At 37.3% G+C, this 20,615-nt stretch overlaps 1 long non-coding RNA gene across 1 annotated transcript; it reads left to right on the top strand.

Annotated features, from left to right (window-relative positions):
• The first annotated feature begins 9,912 nt into the window (after positions 1-9,912).
• LOC107782507 (uncharacterized) lies at positions 9,913-20,107 on the top strand. Its single transcript, XR_012711513.1, has 3 exons — positions 9,913-10,571; positions 18,267-18,368; positions 18,447-20,107. It is a non-coding gene; the product is annotated as an uncharacterized LOC107782507 (long non-coding RNA).
• The last annotated feature ends 508 nt before the right edge of the window (positions 20,108-20,615 follow it).

Genomic DNA, 20,615 nt, shown 5'->3' with positions numbered 1-20,615 from the left:
AGCCTCGACATCGTCCCCATGGATATCCTGATGCACCAGATGATCCTCCCCAATCCCACTTCTCTCCACGGAACTCCCAAAATCGTACATCACTCTCTCAGTACCCATCTCCACAAAATGTCTATCCACCCCCACGAGCCTACCGAAAACCTCCTGGATCAGGTTTTCGGCCCAATCAAGCATTTAAGAATGAGAGGTTGCTGAAAAACAAAAGGCTTTCACCCCATTGGGAGTGTTATACGCCAGTTTGTTCCAAAGGTTGAAGCAATTGGACATGTTGAAGTCGATTCATATAAAAATGCCAAACCCTCTGTCAAAGAAGTTTGATTTTTCTCAAAGGTGCGCATATTGCTCAGATGCCCCAAGACATGACATAGAGAAGTGTTAGAATCAGAAGAAAGCAATTCAGAAGCGTATTGATGTAGGTGACATTGTCGTGCAAAATCTAGATGCAGCAGACACTAGCCAAAGTTCATCGCCTGAGACGCATATGGTGAGTATGATTTGTTTTGAAAAGGAATATGAAAATTCTTCTAAGATCCTCGAAGGCCCACGCGCTACAAAGTTTTCAGTGCTATCAGAGGTTGATCTTAAGAAAGAGCCACTAAAGGAACCCAAAAGCAGTTTGTTAAGAACAATGTGATGGAAGTTCGTGAAGGTCCTAGTAATATTGATACAGAATTCAGTGGCTAAGATGCCGAGCTTGGTAGGTTGAAAGACGCTCCTGCCTTGGTTAGCCAAGGAGGAGTTTTGGTGGTTTATTTTGTTGTCATTTCTGTTGTCCGGGTTATTTCAGGGTTGTAATCCAGATATTGTCTTGTGACTCAAACTCTTCTATCCTCTTATTTTGCCTAGTTTGTTTAGTCTAGTAGCCTGTTTAGTGTTGTCTAGGTTTGTTCTAGGTTTGTAGCCCCAGTTTAGTTTGTTTGTTTTGTTGTCCAAACCCTGTCACCATCTGTCTAATGCAACTTTCTGTTTTCAGTGATTTCTAGTCATTTTCGTTTAGTTCTCTTTTCTTTTATAGTTCTTTTCCTGTTGACTCTAGTAACATGACATGTATGCGTAATTCTCGGCCCGGTCTTAAAAATTCAATTTAGTCATGAAACAATGAATGAAACAATTTTGAAGATGATAGGGACATTTGAGGGAAATAAGTAAAGGCATGTTGAGATCACTTCAAGCCTGAATTGTGTGAAACTGGGGCAGATAGAACATAAAGAATCCCTATTGAAATGCATCCTGCCGCATCAATTTGAAGATAAAAGCAAGTTTGACCCAAATTTGTAGAGGGCCGTTCGTGGTAATGAGAGTGAGAGTATTGTCTAATGGTGCTTTGGATATACCAAATGTAGAAGGCAAATGTGTGGGTGCGGTCATCAAGTCTGGCCAACCAAAAGATGTTACGAATGTTTTTCTTGGTTTGTTTAATTGTGTTGTTTGTACTTGGCATGTTTTGAAGGTTGGAATGACGAAGGCATTTTATTCTGCTATCTAAACACTTTATCCCTCGTCACCCCTTTTGAGCCTTATTTTTTTTTCATACCCCTCTTTCGGAATCAGTAGCGAATATCAGAAACACAAGCATGAAAGATAAGAAAGGGAAGAAAGAAAAAGAGAAAGAAAAGGAAAGAGAAAGAAAGAAAGAAAAAGAGGAAAAAAAAAGAAAAAAGAAGAAAAGAGAAAAGAAGAAGAAAAACAATAAAAAAACGAGAGAAAAGCAAAAGAGAAGAAAAGAGAAAAGAAAGAGAAAAGAAAAAAAAACACAACAACAAAGTAATTTCTATGACATGAACTACGTTCGACCAGATTCCTTTAAAGGATACGTAGGAAGTCTCACGGTTCGGTCCCATCAAAATAAAAATTCAAAAGTCCCCAAGTAAGAAACTGGGGCAGAAGTTATAGTTGTTGTAAGAAATCTGATTCTGAAAGTTGTAATTTTGAACCCATGTGAATTATTTTGAGCCTCTGATATCCTTTTTTTTAACCCTATCCAAAAGTCTACGTTACGGTCCAAAGAAAGACCCTCTGATCAGTCTTCGAGAGATGCCAAGTCAAGCAAGTGGAGGTGATTCATATCAAGGGCAACACTCTGGTCCAAGCAAAAAAAAATATTGAAAATGAGAAAGTCTTATTGGTGAAAACCCCCAAGGGCACCATAAGACGACGGGAGCTAAGAGAAATCCAAAAATGAGAGAGTATTATTTGTGAAACCCCCACAGGCACCGTAAGGAGTGTCACACCTCCTTTTTCACTACACCCTTAAGGGCGTAAAGGAGTTTTCCACTTAAAGGACAATCGGAACGGGATTTAATTATTAATTATTTAGAGTCGCCACTTGGGAGATTAATGGTGTCCCAAGTCACCGGTTTAATCCCGAACCGAGGAAAGATATGACTTTGTTAACAGTCCGCGAACCCGAAATCCGAGCAAGGAATTCTGTTAACCCGAGAGAAGGTGTTAGGCATTCCCGGGTTCCATGGTTCTAGCACGGTCTCTCAACTGTTGCATTTGATTTTATCTGATTTCAAAACATGTTTTAGCTTATGTGCCTTTTATTCGTAAACCACTTTTATCATTATTTTTTAAAAAATTGCAACATTGCGAAAATGCGTCTCGTACCACGTCGCAATCAATGCACCCGTGGTTGTTAACACATTTTGGCTCCGTTGAGATTTGGATTTGGATCGCATCAATGCGCACCCGAGTTTAAGAAGGTAATTTTATTAAAATCGTGCTTAAAGAATCTAACGTAATATTATTTTGGGGAAGGCCGTGAAATTCGCTAAACGGCCTTTCCGAATTCTAAGTATTTTCATATAACATTTATTGAGGGCCCTGCATTTTGTATTTTATTTAAAAGGCCAACCTAAAAGTGACTACGATTTTCTATTTGTCTCTAAAATAAAATAAAATCCTAATTAATTATTGTTATTTTGATGCTACTTTACTCTTTAAAAAAAAATTTGTAATATCGTCAAAACAAAGCACAAGTGGGCCTGGCATGCCCAAACCATGCCCTGCAACTTTGGGACTCAAGTTGAGTCTTAAGAAATATCTTAATTGGGTTGTCAATTGGCCCAGTTATTTACAAATCATGGGCAATCACCAAAACACTAATGTCTGAATTTGAACAGAAAATACAACAAATTGTAAGAATTAAGCTGGTACTACTGAATTGCTACTTCACGGGACCCAAGAATCGATTGCACCCTTTTTATTTTTGAACTTTAACTACCAATTACATCACATTACCAAATTGAGTTTAATTCTCATTTTTAATAACATTTACCAATCCCTTTGAACCTATTCTTCACAATTGCAAAAAACTAACGAGATTCAACTACTGAAACGAACATCTCAAATATGTTCCGTAACTACAAGGCCAAGTGGGATTGATTACTAAACTTGCAACCATTTTCGAACCTGTTTTCACTACCACAGAACTCAAGGAAGTGTTTAACTCATAGTAAAAGTATGAAACAAAACAAGGGCTGCACAGTTTACTGAATTCAATTTGCAAAGTGCTCCAACCTATTTCAATCTCAAGGACTACACAATTATAGATTTCAACTCAATGACTAAAACTGAGGCTCTAAATATTAGTCCACACTACTTAATCACAGTCCAATTATAGTCCATTTACACATGAGGATTTAAACTTCAAATAACGAGCCATCTTATGCATTAAAACTAAACAGAAACAGAAAAATCTTAGAAAAAGAAAAACGACTTTATGCAGCATTTCAAACAGCATTTCATCATGTATTTCCTCAACTCAACTCAATTACATCGATTCTTCAAGGTCATATGAAATCAGAAGGTGTACCTGGAAATGGAAATTTAATCAGAAGAAGGAGAAGGAGTCAGCTATGACAAATAATTAGCAGCAACCACAGCAAAAATACAATTTCCAGCAGTAAGAGTAGTAGAAAACAACCCAGAGAATGAAGTACAGCCCAGAAAAGATTTGAAATCAGCCAAATGAGTGGTCAGACCAGAACCAGTTCCACAAATAGACCAAAATCACGAATATTACTCAGAATACACTCACACTTCCAGCAGAAATCCAAGCTCGATCACAACCTAGTTCAATTGGACTCAAGCCTACCCAAAATCAATTTGTATACCTGTGAGACCTCAAACACCAAATTTGAAATAAGAAAACTTGAGATTAAACTTGAGATATCAAAGGAACAGTAACTTGTTTGTGGTTTTTTTATGAGATTTCCTATGTTTTATTTTGGGGGGTTTTCTATAGAGAACTAAACAGACACTAAACTTGAAGTTTGCAAGCTGGATCAGATCTTCTAAGGGATTTTTTTTTTGGAGGGAATTTGATGGCTGAAAAAGAAGACCCCCTCCTCAAGGCACTTGATCCCCTTTTATAGGTGACCAAAGAGGGCAAATCAGATTTTAGGTTTTCTTTTTTAGTCCCTCCCTTATTTTCAGTTTAGTCCCTCTATTCTTGACTTGCTAAACAAGTAAATGCATCACAATTACTGAAATCTACATTTGTACCCCATTCTAGAAGGCCCTAAGGTGTTCTTTTACCTATACAATACCTACACTATCCTTATCTTGGTTTTGAAATTACTATTTTTAATACAACTACCCTTTTCCATGCCTAAATTACCCTTATTCCCTCCCTGAAATTACTACCCAAACAAACTAAGCTTCAAATCTCTAACTAACTGACTCAAACCCTCTGTTAGCCTTAAACGGACCAAAACAAATTAAACTAATTAGAACTAACTAGACGACTAATCCACTGAAGCCAATCATGAACTAATTACTATTTAACTAAAAGAAAAACAGGAACTAATTCAAGCGAAACTTAATAAACTAATTAACAAATTATAAATCGAACTAGTATCAGGAATGGGAACATATTCAAACAAACAACTAGACTTAATCAAATCGGGATACAAGATTAGAGCAATATTGACAGAAATTAAAACGTAAACTAACTAGACATTTAAACACGGAATTCACACATGCAGAGAATCAGAAAAGGAAAAAGAAATTGACGATGAAAGAAAAATACCAATACGAACCCACTAACCACGAAGAGCTCCGGCCAGTGCTTTTCTTTTACATCTCCGAAATTTCTGACCCTTAACATCCCTAACCATGTGTTCTCATAAGAAAACACCTGGTTAGGGTTGTTAGGGTCCGAAATCATGGAGATCATGCCTTAGGTTTTTGGTCAGAAAATGAGAAGATGGGGAAAGATTCGAGGGACACCAACGACATGGCTAGAAAGAGGGATTCATGGGGAATATATGGTGTGAATTTGGGACAGATCGGCGTAGGTTGTGTTCGCCGGCGGTAAGGATTTAGTGGCGGTGCAACTAGGGTTTCATTTGTTCTCTGAGAGATGGGGGGACGAAGGGGAGGATATGGGGGTGGGGGGGCCGTTCGGACATTTATATAGTTAAGAGTGGGCGCTTCTGGACCGTTCGATCTAACAACCTCGACGGCTGAGATCTGGTGTACTGAGAAACGACGTCGTTTTAGTGGCTTAAAGAACAGACCGGGTTGGGGGAACTAATTGGGCCTGGGTATGGGTGAATTTGATTTGGGCCAAGGCAAATTTCGATTCACAAACCAGCCCATGATTGGTCTTTTGCAAGACCAACTCTTTTAATTAAAAGCTTTTCTTTTATTTCTTTTTATTTCCTTATTTTTTGTTTGTTTTCCCACTTTCTATTTTTTTGTATTATCTTTCTGATTTTATAAAGGGGTGAAAAAAATTAAAATAACAATTACACTAAACTAATTAATGCCTAAAATTACTTTAAAAACTATTTTGCGACAATTTCACAATTAAAACAATAAATATGCTAAAGTGAACTATTTTTGTCATTTTCTTCATATCTTATTCTAAAACAAATTAATCCCTAATTAATACTAACATATGAAATTGAAACCTAAATGCAAATGTGTATTTTTTGTATTTAATATGAATTAACATGCACAAATAAAATACAACAATTATCAGAAAATGATACCAAAATGTACAAAAATTGTAAAAATAAAGAAAAATCATTTTGTTTGAATTTTGGGAATAATTGGCTTAGGGAAAAAATCATGTGCTCACAAGGAGACGGTAAGTTGAGAGAAAGAACAAAATGAGAGAGGCTTAATGGTGAAAACCCTTCGGGCACTACAAGTCGAATAAAGATTGTGAATTAGATTGGATGATCGGAGTATTGAATCCCAGTTTCACGGTTCAGAGGTATAACAGGGGTGGAACATCAGACTTGCTCAACAGAATAGGCTACAGGTGCATGTCATGGTCATTAGAGTTGGTATCCACATATGATAGGCTTCTACTTTGTAGTTTTCTTGTTAGGAATCATCTCTTTCCTTTGTCCTTTACTCTGTTCCTTTTGTTTTGTTTACTTCCTCTTCCTGAGTCTGTTTGGTCAAAATAAGTGAGAAATAACTTCAAAATTTGCCACCAGCTTTTCAATTGCACAAAACAAGATCTATCCAGTACATCAAAGTGTCATAAGTCAGGAAAGAACAACAAGCGCATTTAGCTGGTAATAATCAATATGCTTTGGGATCCTTATGAAATACAAAGGTTTGGTACACATCAATTCAGCAACAATGCAACAGATGGAGGGTGTTAGGTGAACAGATCAAACATATTTTCAGTGAAACACGACGGTTTGGTACATATCAATTCATAAACAATGCAATAAGATGGAGGGGTTTGGTGAACGGATCAAAGGTATTTTCTATGGTAAGATCGACAAAAGGTGTTTAATCAGTGACAAGCAAGGTCCTCCGAGCAGAAATCAAATTTATCATGGCAAGTGAAGGAGCAACAGACCTCAAGGCCAGGGCCAGTGGTTTAAGTCAAGAAACAAAACAACATGCGTGGTGAGTGGGTGGCAATTGTCGTGCTTTGGAATTCATGAGAAACACAAAGGTGCAGTACACGTCAACACAAGAACACGATGCAATAGATGGAGGGTGTTGGGTGGACGGATCAAAGGCATTTTCAGTAAAACACAAAGATTGGTAAATGTCAGTTCATGAGTAGTGCAACATATAGAAGGAATTAGGTCTGAACGGAGAAGGGGCATTTTCTGTGATAAGGATGGCAGAGAAAGTGGCTGGTCCATAAGCAAGCAAGGTCCTCGAGGGGAAATCAGTTATCATGAGAAGTGAAGGAGCAACTGCCCTCAAAGTCAAGGCTACAAACGAACCACCACATTTTTAAAATGATAAGATTTTTCTTTGATTTGAAACAGGGGTAGGAAATTTTGGTTGTTTCGGAGAAACCCTCTATGGAGAAAGGCAGTCACCAAACAGGTTTGATTCTTGATTTTCAGGACCCTCCAGGAAAATGGGACCTAGTTTAATGTTCAGAAATAGCATAATCTAGCATAAATGTATCCCAAGGGAATATAAGTTGGCTTAGAAGTTTGTATGTTTGAAATAAGATTCAATTAGGAGTTTCCATGACCCTCCTGAATAATGAGACTTAGCTGTAAGATTTCGATTAGATAATAACAATTTAGCGTAAACTCTGTTGTAGGGTAATATAATGCAGCCATGAAAGTTGTCACCCTTAAGATAAAAATTGACATTTGATTTTCAGGACCCTCCTGGATAATGGGAAGTAGTTTAAAGATTCTCTTAGATAGCAAGATTTAGTAGAAGTCACACCTGTAGAAGATATAACTTAGATTTAAAATTGTCGTTAAGTTAAGAGTTGTCAAGACCCCCCTTGCATAATGGGACCTAGCTTTCAAATTCTTAGTAATATTTGGTAATATGATTCAGTTTAACACTCATATATGTGCCTAGTCACCAAACTGGGGCAGAAAAATATTCTTTGTTTTTGTCTATTTTGTTGAAATCAGGTACCCGAATGGAGAACAGGCAGAAGACTTTCAAGCGCAGTAGTCAGGAGCCCGCCTGGAGAACAACGGAGTACAATTTAATTTTTAGCTTTCAAATTCTTTGTTTTGTCTATGTTGAACTCAGGAGCCCACCTGGAGAGCAGGAAATACATTTCAAGTTGAAGTCAGGAGCCCGCCTGGAGAGCAGGGAATACTTTCAAGTCAGCAATCAGGAGCCCTCCTGGAGAGCAAGGGAGTACAATTCAAGTTTTAGCTTTCAAGTTCTTATTGATATTTGGTAATGTAATCCATTTTACACTTACATCTGTGCCCAGCCACTAAACCGGGGCAGAGAATTTTCTTTGTTTTGTCTATTTTGTTGAAGTCAGGAGACCGCCCGAAGAGCAGGGAATACATTCAAGTTTAGCAGTCAGGAGCCCACCTGGAGAGCAGGGAATACATTTCAAGTTCAGCGGTCAGGAGCCCGCCTAGAGAGCAGGGAATACATTTCAAGTTAGCAGTCCGGGGCCCCGCCTGGAGAATAGGGTCAGTTTTTATTTTAGTCAAGCTTAGTTTATAGTTTTCCTAGTTTATTCTTTAGTATGATTTCATCATTGCATCAATAGTACAAGTGGTTTACAATTTTGCTAACAACTCACAAATCTTCCTAGTGCAAACTGGGGCAGAAAAATTTCTTTGTTTTGTCTATTTGGTTGTAATCAGGCGCCCACCTGGAACAAGGGGAGACAACTCAGATTTCTAGGGAAAGCAGTTTCGAAGGAAGACAGTTCAAGTTTCAGGGGAAAATGGTTAAAGGTTCAAGGGAAAACAGTGTCAAGTAACAAGAGAAGACGGTTCGAGCTCAACAGTCAGGCGTCCACCTGAAGAAAAGGAAAAGCATCTCAGATTTCAATTCAAGTTAGCAACCAACCAATGTCACAGCAAGAATGCGAGTCAACAGTCCGAGGTGATCAACAGAAGTTAGTCACAATAAAGAAAAAAAGAGAAAGGCAAGAAGTGAATCCAAATGCAGAAGTTAATGAAAGATATGGGCTGTTGAAGACATGGCCAAGGTCACAAGCACTACATGTCCGGTCTTGGTCTAAAAATCTGAAGAAGAACGAGCTAGCACCTGCAACTAGCAAGCGTTAAGGTTCAAATCTAAAGTCTGCATGAATAACCACTCAAGACTCAAGATCAAGCTTCAGAAGACATATAGATAGGAATCTTGTAACTCATAATTGATAGGCTTAGCTAGTCTTTTTCATGTTTTGATTTTGATGTAATAGCAGGACTGCGGACCAGAACCTCGGCGGAACGGCACCTCGACCGGATCTCCACCTCGGCATACTCCATCATCTCACTCATCTCTGAACTACACGTGGCCTGATTCCTTTAAAGCCAAGGATATATAGGCAGTCCAGATACCAGGGCTCGGTCACATTCCCCTCTTTCTCAGTTTTCTCTCCAAATAAGGGTCGGGTCAAAAAACTTGTCTAGTCAGTCTTTGTCTGAAAGCTCTGTACGTTTCCAGTCAAAGAGGGGCAGCTGTAGACGTGTGATTTTTGACTCTCCCCAAGATGTTTTATATATTAGCGTAAAATATTTAATTTATGCATAATATAGATATTTTAAGAAATTTTGACTCTTTTACTTTATTTTATTACAAGAAAACAAAAAATCACAAAAATAGGTTCATTAATGTTTTGTAGTCATTTTTAATAAAAACAAAATCTTAAAAATATATACAACAATAGTATCATATTTTTATTTTAATATGATATTTGAAAATACCAAAAATAGATTTGTTTTAATGGTTAGTTTTATTTTAATAATTATTTGAATAGTAGGAATAATTAACAAATGGGCCCGTATTTTTAATCTCATGCGCAGCGAAAGAATAGAGCTTGGGCTCGAGCAACCCATCTTTAGGCCTTAGTTTGGACCTAGCCCACAATTGTCAAGCCCACAATTCCTAGGCTCATGCCCCTTAACCTAAAACCCTACCAAAAACCTAGACTCTACCTATAAATTAGTACCTAAAAATCTAAAGGGGATGAACACAAAAAGAGGCGGAAGAGAACGAAATAAGGTTGAATGAAAAAGACAAAGGAAAAAAATTGAACGAAGGGGAGGAACAGAAGGTAACAGAAAGGGCTGAAAACGAAAAAGAATGAACGAAAAGAACGAAAAAAGTTGCGCATGAACGAAAAAGGAACGGACAAAAAAGCAAGCAACAACTATAAGGCTGCGCACAAACGAGGCCCCCACGCGTCTTCTTCTTCGCACCCCACCACCCTCTGAAACCAACGACCCTAATCTCCACATCTCCATAGCTGCAGACCCAACCCCATCGGACCTCTATCTCGTCGACACCCCTAAAAACCCATCAGCATCCATAAACAGACCCCTCCCCATCCTTCATCTTCTTCAACATCAGAAAACCAAGGAACCTATATTCTTCGTGATAAACCTGAAGCAGCTAAACAGAGCTCGACCAGCCGACAACATTCAGTCCAAACGAAAAACAAGTTGAGAACAGTAAAGAAAACAAAATAAGTAAAAGCTGAAAACAGCACGGGTCCAAAAGCTCATTTCGAGTTCTTTTCCGGCGAGATCTTCGGTCCGTCGAGGTTGCTGGTCTGAGGTCCATTCGTGGGTGACCTTGTTTTCAACGTAAATGATTCAAAGTTATACGATCTATTTAATCAGGTTGGTCGCAACTCATTTGAATTCTCAAAGCATTGAATTTGCATTTTTTCAAAAGTTCTGTTATGTCGCTTCTAATCCGTTTGAATTTTCATTTTTATAAGTGCTATTATATCGTCTCTATGCACAGCCATGTTTATATATATGGGTAAAACTTTTAGAAGTACAATCGCCTAATGATTCTTTGCTTGAGTTTTCCGTATTTAAATCATGTTGCCGAGTTGTTACTCGTATTTGAAATTGGGATATTACAGTGGATGGATGTTTTAGTTTTGGTTTTCGCTCAAAGGAAAATGACTGATTTCAAATAGCCATTTTGTGGCTTTATATTTAGAAAGTTGATTAGTTTTTTTATTTATTTATCAAAATTAGCCTCCCGGGTGCAAAGTTTGAAAGGTCTCGCTACATTTTATTGATTTCCTGAAGGAGTAGTCTTATTCCATTGCTTAATCGTATATGGTAGTATTGAGTGTTGGTGATAATTGTGAAGATATGTTAAGAGATAGCACGTTAGTATTTGTGAAATTTGACTGTGCTCGATTGTTATAGTTAAATACAAATCCCTGCTTTAAAGAAATCGAGGTGCGCCGTGCCGAGCAAAATCCCAAAATGCATGGCCCTCGCTTAGTTAATATTTTAATCCTTCGAATTCGAGGCATGCCATTTAGGGAATAATCTATGGCCCTCACATTAATATTAACTTAGTATAAAATAACCTTAAACACTCGTAGTTTGCTTTAGGCTTAACTTAGACTACTATTGTGACTGTGTATAAGTTCGCGTAACATAGTTGCGAATTTAATTCTAAAAGTAACTCGAGGTATGCGTTCGCGCAACTTCGGTCAAATCCTCCTAATAATTAACAAAGCATAATTAATTATGGACACGTTCGCCTGACATGATTTTTGACGCGCCAAAGGAAAAGAGTATACGTACGCGTAACTCAATTCTTTAATTACGAATAATCAAGTGATTTAAAAGTGGTTAATAGATAAATGCACATAGGTCCTAAAAATGAATATTTAAACAATTTAAGCCAAGTATAATCAAAGCGACCGTGCTAGAACCACGGAACTCGGGAGTGCCTAACACCTTCTCCTGGGTTAACAAAATTTCTTACTCGAATTTCTGGTTCGCGGACTGTTAAACAGAGTCAACCTTTCCTCGATTCGGGATTCTAAACCGGTGGCTTGGGACACCATAAATCTCCCAAGTGGCAACTCTGATTTTTAAATAAATAAACAATCCCGTTTCGATTGTCCTTTAATTGGAAAAACTCCCTTATATTTATACCCTTTTATGGGGTGTAGTAAAAATGAGGTGTGACAACTGTTCCAGAACAAAAGGAACCAATAGAAATAAGTAAAAATGAAGGTGACTCCGAGGCCTGCGAACGCAACAACAAGTTTACCTTGAGTCTCCACCGCGACGATCTGCACAGCTACTATCGATCAAATACCTGGATTTGTACAAAAACGTATAGAACTTTAGTATGAGCACACCACAGTGGTGCCCAGTAAGTATCAAGACTAACATTGGTGGAGTAGTGACGAGAAATAGTCAAGACACCTACTGGTCAAATAAATTGAATAAGATATGATAATAAACTATCAAGATAAAGATAACAAAGTAATATCAACAGCAGAGAGAAATCAAACTACAAATAGTAGAGACAATAAAGGAAAACACGGATGGAAACGAAAGATAACCAAGTAAATTAACACCAACATAGCTTGGACACAAACAAGTAAAAATGTGCTCGGATAAAGAAGGTGATGTTAACTCAATCAATCACATCATTTCTGAGACACAATTCTGAATCCCCGATGTCTCATATATAACCTCAATTTCCAAACCTTTAGCACACATGGCACCTTGTGCCCATATATTTCTATCTCACTTTGCACGACAACAACCTCGTGCTACCCAATACATAATGTCCGTAATAAATACAATCAAGATGTCAAGGAGTCTCATTTATACAACATGAGGTAAATTACAGTTTCTAAACCAATTAGGAAATCAACGAGAAATGTGAAGTTAATTTTAGAAATCGTTTGAGTGAAGAAAATACTCTTTTTAAATAAAAATACAATATCGAATAAATTATTACCTTTATATAGGTTTTATTAAATTAACACTTAATAGAAATTCCTTTTCAAATAATATACAACCTCAGACGGTTTAAGAAAATTTAATTGAGAAACTAATTGAAATAAAAATATATAACGATTATTGGAATTTGAAATATTGAAATGTATATATAATACGAAGAGTTCAAAATTAAAAGTCATACAAAGTAGTGTAATATTTACTTTATTTTAAATCACTATATTACTAACAACTTAGTAGGACAGGAGGAAATGATTCAACATAGTAAATTTACTTAGAAAATTAATTCACTAGAGTAATAGTTTTAGGGTAAGAATTCAAGAAACAACGGCAAATCAATAACTCAATGTCAATAACCCGATCCTTAAAACTCAGTGGAACTAGAAATACAAAGTATCAAAGTCTTGAACAAATGAACTAGGGTCTTATCAGTATCCAACTATAACCAATCCCTAAGTAAAATGTAAAACTACCGAATAACTTACACAGTCAGAGAGGAATACATAAGCACATATATTGATGCGGCGCGCATCCCGATCCCACTAATCCTCCGTGATTCCTCCATAATAATTACAACAAGAGTAAATAGTATATATATGTTGCGGCGCGCAACCCGATCTAACAAATCCTCCGTTATTCCTCCGTAACAATTAAAATAAAAGTAAATAATATATATATATTGTGGTGCGCAACCCGATCCCATTAGTCCACCTTTATTGCTCATCAATACATCACCTTTATTTCTCCTGTTGCGGCGTGCAACCCGATCCCACCTGTCCACCCTTATTACTCCTGTTGCGGCGTGCAACCTGATCCCACCAAACAATATCAATTCTCCCATATTCCTCATCAATATATCACCTTTATTCCTCCTGTTGCGGCGTGCAACCCGATCCTACCAGATAAAAGCTTAATTCAACAACAACAACACCTCAACAACTCAATTACAAGAATTTCTACTATCAAGAGTATGAGTACACGACAACAAGAGAATCACGTAAAAATCAAAGGAATACAACAGCCTTTACAAAAACAATAAGACATGTAGGGCACGTGACAACTACACAGGTAATCACAACAATTTAGACAAGTAGCATATATGCACAGAGTCATAGAGGAACTCACAATTAAGAAGTAACAAAATAACTAGAAAGACAATAACTTTAACTAAGGCAATTAAGGCCAAACAACGAGCAAGAGATAAATAAATGCTAACAACAACATATTGAGCATGTAAGTGTAGCCTAACAACAAGATACCACATATTATGAGAATTTGATCAAACGCATGAAAAAAAAGACTAGACAATCTAACCGGTCAACACCACCTATAAGCTGCTTACCCACTCGTCACCTTACGTACACAACTTTCACATATCAAGATAGCACAATTGACTCAATTCCTGACGAGTGGTTTCCCCCACACATGGTTAGGCAAGATACTTACCTCAATTCGGCCAACTTAATACTCAATTTAGCTTTTTCTTTACTAATTCACCATCGCTCGGCCCAATCTATCCAAAGGAGATTTAAATACATCAAATAATGCAAGAGAAAATAATTTTAATTAACAAAGACATGATCCTTATACAATTTGCAAAAAGTCAATAAAAGTCAACTCCCCGGGCCCGCACCTCGGAACCCGATAAAATTTATAAAACCCGAACTCCCATTCAATTACGAGTCCAACCATACTAGTTTCACTCAAATCCGACTCCGAATCGATATTCAAAACTCAAAAATTCACTTTATGAAAATTTAGGCAAAACTCTCAAATTTAACTTTGAAATCATCAATCAAATGCCTAAAACGAAGATGGATTTATGAAATATAACCAAAATCTAGTATAGAACACTTACCCCAATCCATATAATGAAAATCACCTCCAAAATGGTCCAAATCCGAGCTCCTCAACTCAAAATATGACGAAATGAACAAACTTTTGATATTAAGTATTTTTGCCCAGCTGTTCTGCCTCGATTTGCATGCCAAATGATCTAGAAACTCACTCTTGATGCCTCTAATGGATTTCTTGTAAAATTTCAGTCAAGTTATAGTTTTGAATCACTCCATTCGACCTTATAATAAAGGAGAAATGTTGGTTTCAATATTTGGAAATAGTGCAGATTTTTAAATACGAGTCAGTGACAATTTTGTAATTAATCTGAAAAATTTGGCAGCCCAATTTTTAGCAAAATGACTTTAAAATCTTCATACGATATCCAAATTTGATAATTCTTTTTTCTATGGCTCATTAATTACGATACAGATCTAATGCTTCAATCAAAACAGAAATTGTAACTCATTTGTTTAATGTGGTACCATTTATGCTTGAAGAAAACGACATCGAAACATAAGAAAAACGAGCGCAACACAACCCAAAGTTATCCGAAACTCACCGAGCCTCTCGAGACCCTATACGAACATACCAACAAGTCCCATAATAAAATATGGACCTACTTGAGGCCTTAAATCACGCATAACAACATCGAAACGCACCTTAAATCAAACTTAATGAACTCTCAAACTTTCGACTTCCAAAAACTCGCGCCAAAACATATCAAATCAACTCAGAATAACTCAAATTTTGCATACAAGTCCTAATACATCATACAGAGCTACTTGTGCCCCCAAACTATTGAGCGAAGTGCAAATTCTCAAAATGACCGTTTGGATCATTACAATGAATTCATTGTAAATGTAATAAATACAGACAATGAATTATAAATAGATAAAGAAAAGTTCTAAAACGCTGTTTCAACAAAAATGGCAGTCACTAAGAGAAAATCAATAGTAAAATATACTGCAAATTATAAAAAATGAAGAGTAGAATAAAGAATAGAAAAGAAAGGAGCGCACATGTAGCAGGAAGAAGGTGGCGCCTGAAGTTGTAAAATTAAGATATAGCTTAAATAATTTTAAAAATATTGGTATAGGTTAAATGAGGGCTACCAAATAGGGCGCCCCGTGCAATTTTTACAAAAAGATTTCCTCTTCTCATTCATCAGAAATAGATTTTGGGCCACATTTATTTGAAGTCCAGGAAGAAATTGATTAATTACTTGAAATAAGAGAAATGTATATTTTTAATCGCTCCTAAAAATAATAGCCAACAATATATATATATATACATACTTTATATACTTTTTGATTGCCAAATACAATTAATTTCGACTAATCGATAAATTTTATTTTGCCCCAGGAACAATTTATATCGGCCCAAATAGTTGCTTTGTTTGTCCTATCTTTTACACATTTGCCGACACTTGAAGATAAATATAGACCTTCCAAAAGAAATAGGATACAAGTGAGATTCACTTTGCATGACAAGTAGTGGGAAGAAAAGTATTTTCTCCAATTTTATATGACGCTTTCTTTTTTAGCCTAATTCACGTCTTTTTATTTCTGACAATTCTTTAGTCTTAACATTTTTCATATTTTCATTGATGATATATTCTTAAAGGATTGACATGGCATGTTACCTTGTATTCCAGAAATCTTTCTTTTTTTATTAAATTATGTGTTCGGTCAAATAATGTCATATAAAATGAAAGGAATGAGTATTACGTACTATCTATTTCTTATATTTTATATGATGTTGTTTGATAAGGCTACAGAAGCGTACCTTCCATTTATGTTTATAGAAATCCTTGGCCCTGCACAAGGATGACATGTACAAATTAATTAAAAAACAGAAAGTTTGTGTGATTAATTTTGTATAAGAGAATTTGTTTTTTGTTATTTTGTGATACTGTTTTAGGAAAATAAAAAGAAACTGAACCATGGTGGTGATAAGCACATTTGAATCTTTAAATTTTATATTGAAAAAAATATAGCACTTAACCAATTGTTTACCCGTAAAATGGTACAGTTGAATTTATCCATTTACTCATAAAATAGAATATTTGAATTTATACGTAGTTTATGGACAAATGAATCGATTTGATCCTAAAATGATAAATAAATTAAACAAGAATGTAAAACTTAGCGTTGAAATCAAGGTAGAACAAAATAAATCTTGGCACCGGGAGCTGAGCTTTCGGAGGCAGTAATGACAATATTAATAAGCAAAAAGATAAAATGGTATCGAGCTTTGAACAGAGTATAGTATATGCTAGTCAATAAATTCGTGTCCACAATGGTTCTAGAGCTCACTATTTATAGTTGCACCTAGGGAATAAACGTCCTAGGATCAATCCCCTCTTTAATGATAATTATGAGGGACATTGAAAAATGTGTAACGGTAGACATTGAATGCCATATTTTCTATAACGAACCGAGTACTTAATGCTAAAGAATATTTTTCATTAAACGCTACCAGGTGACAGGCATTTACTTCGCCTTTATGAATATCATTCTCTTAGGTAACAAACGAGATCGTTGCCTTCAGACCCATTGTCTTCTGTATTCAGCTCCACGCGTTGCTTTATCATGCGAGCATTTAATATGAACATATTTTACCCCGTACAGATAGTCTCTCTGCTTTCAGTGGCATAATCTTGTGTCACCGGGAAGTTTTGAAGATCCCTTTCTTGGCGAAAAATTCTTTAACTCCATCTGAAATGCTTTTGACGGTTGATTACACGTACATTTCTCCGTATTTAATGCTCCGAACATATATTATCCCACGATTTAGCAATACTTTTGCCGGTTATCGAGGTAATTATGGACACGATTTTAGCCGTTTATTCTTTTACTTATACGTATCAACCTTTTTCTTTTACACTTCATAACTTTCCAAACTCTCTCAAACTCTCTTTACTCAACTTATACTTGTTTTCCACTTCCTCTGGTCTTCTTCTTCTGAGAAAATACCCTTATCATCTTCTAAAAACAATGGCCTCTTCTTCTAAAAATTTCAGTTCTTTGAAAAACAAAGAAAGTGCTGATGATGCTGCTCCTCCCACGATGAGCACTATCATTCCCAGAAAGATTATTACAACTAAGGACTTCAAAGTGAAGTTCCCATCTGCTAACTCCCACACTTGAGCTATTGGCGTATATCATTATTCCACCAGCCCTTCTAGTACTCCTGCTGTGAAGGAAGACTGTGGTTGTGAGGATTTGAACATCTTTGTTATTGACCTAGTAGAGCGGGTAACCTTCTCCAAAAATAATTTTATGTACGTTTACACATACCCCTTCACTTTGGGTCCGTTTTCATTGAGCCGAGGGATTGACTCCGCTATCTTGGAGTTTTGATTCCGCTACCAATGCTGGCACATGTGAGTCCTTTTGTGTGGCGGGCGGTAGCATGTCTTCGGCAGCTATATATGCCAGGAGACGGAGGAAGAGATTTCCTTAGCTTGACTGATGAACCTTTATTCCCCCAAGATTTTTCATTGGAGAATGATAAACTTCAGCAAACATGGTGAGCATACTTTACTCACCAGTATGAATGATGAAAATGATCGTGGGTGGATGGAGTGGTTCATTATAGTTTCCACCATGGACATCATCCCGGCCACGATTCCATCCTTTCCTGAATGTTAGAATCGTACATGTAAGTTCGAAATATACCTTTTTCTATGATTAAGAATTGTTCATGCCGTTCCCGACTCTTCTTTTTTGTTATCCCAACATTTAGGTGGACACCTCTAAGGGTTGAAGGTTTAAACCAGTGGGTCTGGAAGATTCTGGGTATTACCACGCTCGAGAACCACTGATGGAAAAAAGGCCAAAAATCATGGTAAGCTGATTTCCAAACTAACTTGTTTTTTCTTTCGTGAAAGGATTTTTGGCTAACTTCTTTTTCTACTAAATTTAGGTCTACCGCAAGGCTCTATTTTTTTCCCCGAGAAGGATGTTTTGGTCGATCCCTCAGACGTGGCGAGTTTGTTGCAGGAGGACTTTGCTCGAATGGGTATTGTCGGACCAGTTTTCGGTGCATGTGCTTCCTCTCCGAGTCCCCGGCCAGAGAATAAGCAATCAAAAAGGCAACACTCCACTTCAGCCGAGGGAAAAAATAAGAAGGCGAAGAGTGTCTCAACCAAGACAGCCGCAAATACTATGGTGATCGATGATGATGGAAAAGCTAGTGATGATTGGGATTCTCTACATAGAAGACGACGACCTTCATCAGCTCAACAGAATGCTCAATCTATTGAGTTAATTTTGCCAACCGAAGATGATGCCCCGGCACTCTGGAGGGAATATGAAATGGTGAAAGATGTTAACTCTCGCTTTCGAGTCCTAGTCTCCGCGTTCGATACCGTGAGGCTGGGTAACATGTCTCTTCCATCTTCAGTTGATGAGCAACCATCAACTAGCACTGCATTTTCGGCAGCTGCTTGTCAACTTACAATGCCATTAACTTCATCTCTTTCTTCTCCAACCTTATCTTCGCCACCAGCAACTACTTCATCGGTCACAGCTGTCCGAGAGAAGGATGTCCTTCTTCCCGAGTCCCCAGTTCATGGGAATTTGGGGCATAATTATTTTGTCCCCTTCGAAGATCCACAGAGGAGGAGGAGTGTCAACCTCTGGGTTTCTATTGGATGCCATTTGTTGTCCCGGCTAGTGTAACTTGATAATTATCTGAAGCCAGTCCTAGCTTCAGAAAAGTATAGGAATAAGATACAAACTCTCTCGGGAGAGTGTTTGTTGAACAATACTATGCACAACACAGCGGCGGTATAATCTTTGTTTTCTTTGTTATTTCTTCTCTCTTATGGCAGGGTCTTTAGTTTGTATTTTTGTTTTCCAAGCTAAATTTCTTGGTTCTGAGAGCCTTCAAAGGTTAATTCTTGAAAAGGAGGAACTCACCTACGAGCGGGATCAACTGTTGGCCAGGAGAAATCAAATTGCTGCCCCTCTCCTGGAATTGGAAGCAAGAGCTGCTGAGGCTGTTGAGTTGGAGGCTTAGTTGCAGCAAAGCGAGCAAGAGGTAGTGGCCCTTGACTAAGAGGTTGCCCTACTAAGGTTACAATTTCAAGAAACTAGGGCAAAGTGGGTTGAGGTCCACAATGCCATTCTTACTGCATCCGATCGCACGATTACCTTTACTGAAAGATGGAATAACTTAGAGACAGCCTTGAACTTTAAAATAGAAGAAGTTGATGTTACTGAGGAGACGTATGTTCGGCTGGAAGAGAGGCATAAAAGATTCATGGAGAAGTAATTTTGGTTGGGAGGGGTCTCCCGGTCCAGCCTGATGCTACCAAGTCTTTTGGTTCCGATTTCGAGTTCTCGGAAACTGAAGAAGAACCGGAAGGTAATGATGCTGAAGGCCAATATGGCGAAGGCCAAGATGGTGAAGGCCAATATATTGAGCTGACGGTGGATCCACCTACTTCTCCTAGGGGCGCAAATGTTTCTCTTTCTCCGTATTTTGGGGGTGCAGTAGTTTAGACTTTTGATTTCTTTTCTGTACTTTTATACTCGTGCTTCTTGGCACATTTGCTATAAAAGAATTGCTTTTTTGTTTAAGTATTATACAAGTTTTTCTCTTTGAGTACTTTTTCGTTTAAGTATTTACGCAATTATTTCTCTTTGCATCCTTTTTCATTTAAGTATTTGCATAAAACAAAATTTCTTTGCATCAAATTATGCAAGGTTTCAGGTGTATTTTTCCTCGAGAGCATTTGGATTACGGGCATAAACACTTCCGAAATCAACCCTTTAATGTGAGGGTTTCATAAGAGGGGGACCTCTTATGTTTACAGTGCTCTTGAAGAGGATGTCTCCTGTTCGTTACGTCACTAGCATTTGAAGTACTTTTTCTTTCAAATGATAAAATTAATTCATCGATAGGACAAGAAACAAAATAAAAATAAATAGGACTTTACTTTATTCCATCCATTTTCAGATGTTCATAGACATTCGTTGTGCTAAAAAAATTACCATTACTTGAGGCTAACTTGTACAACTTGTTTCTACGGGGCTGACCATGCAGTCACTGTTCTTCGATGATATAACTTTGTTTTCGGGTTATGTG

This window comes from Nicotiana tabacum, chromosome 7 (genome assembly GCF_000715075.1).
Source record: "Nicotiana tabacum cultivar K326 chromosome 7, ASM71507v2, whole genome shotgun sequence".
NCBI lineage: Eukaryota > Viridiplantae > Streptophyta > Magnoliopsida > Solanales > Solanaceae > Nicotiana > Nicotiana tabacum.
The sequence above is the reverse complement of the archived record's forward strand: the minus strand, read 5'-3'. Positions and strand labels throughout refer to the sequence as shown.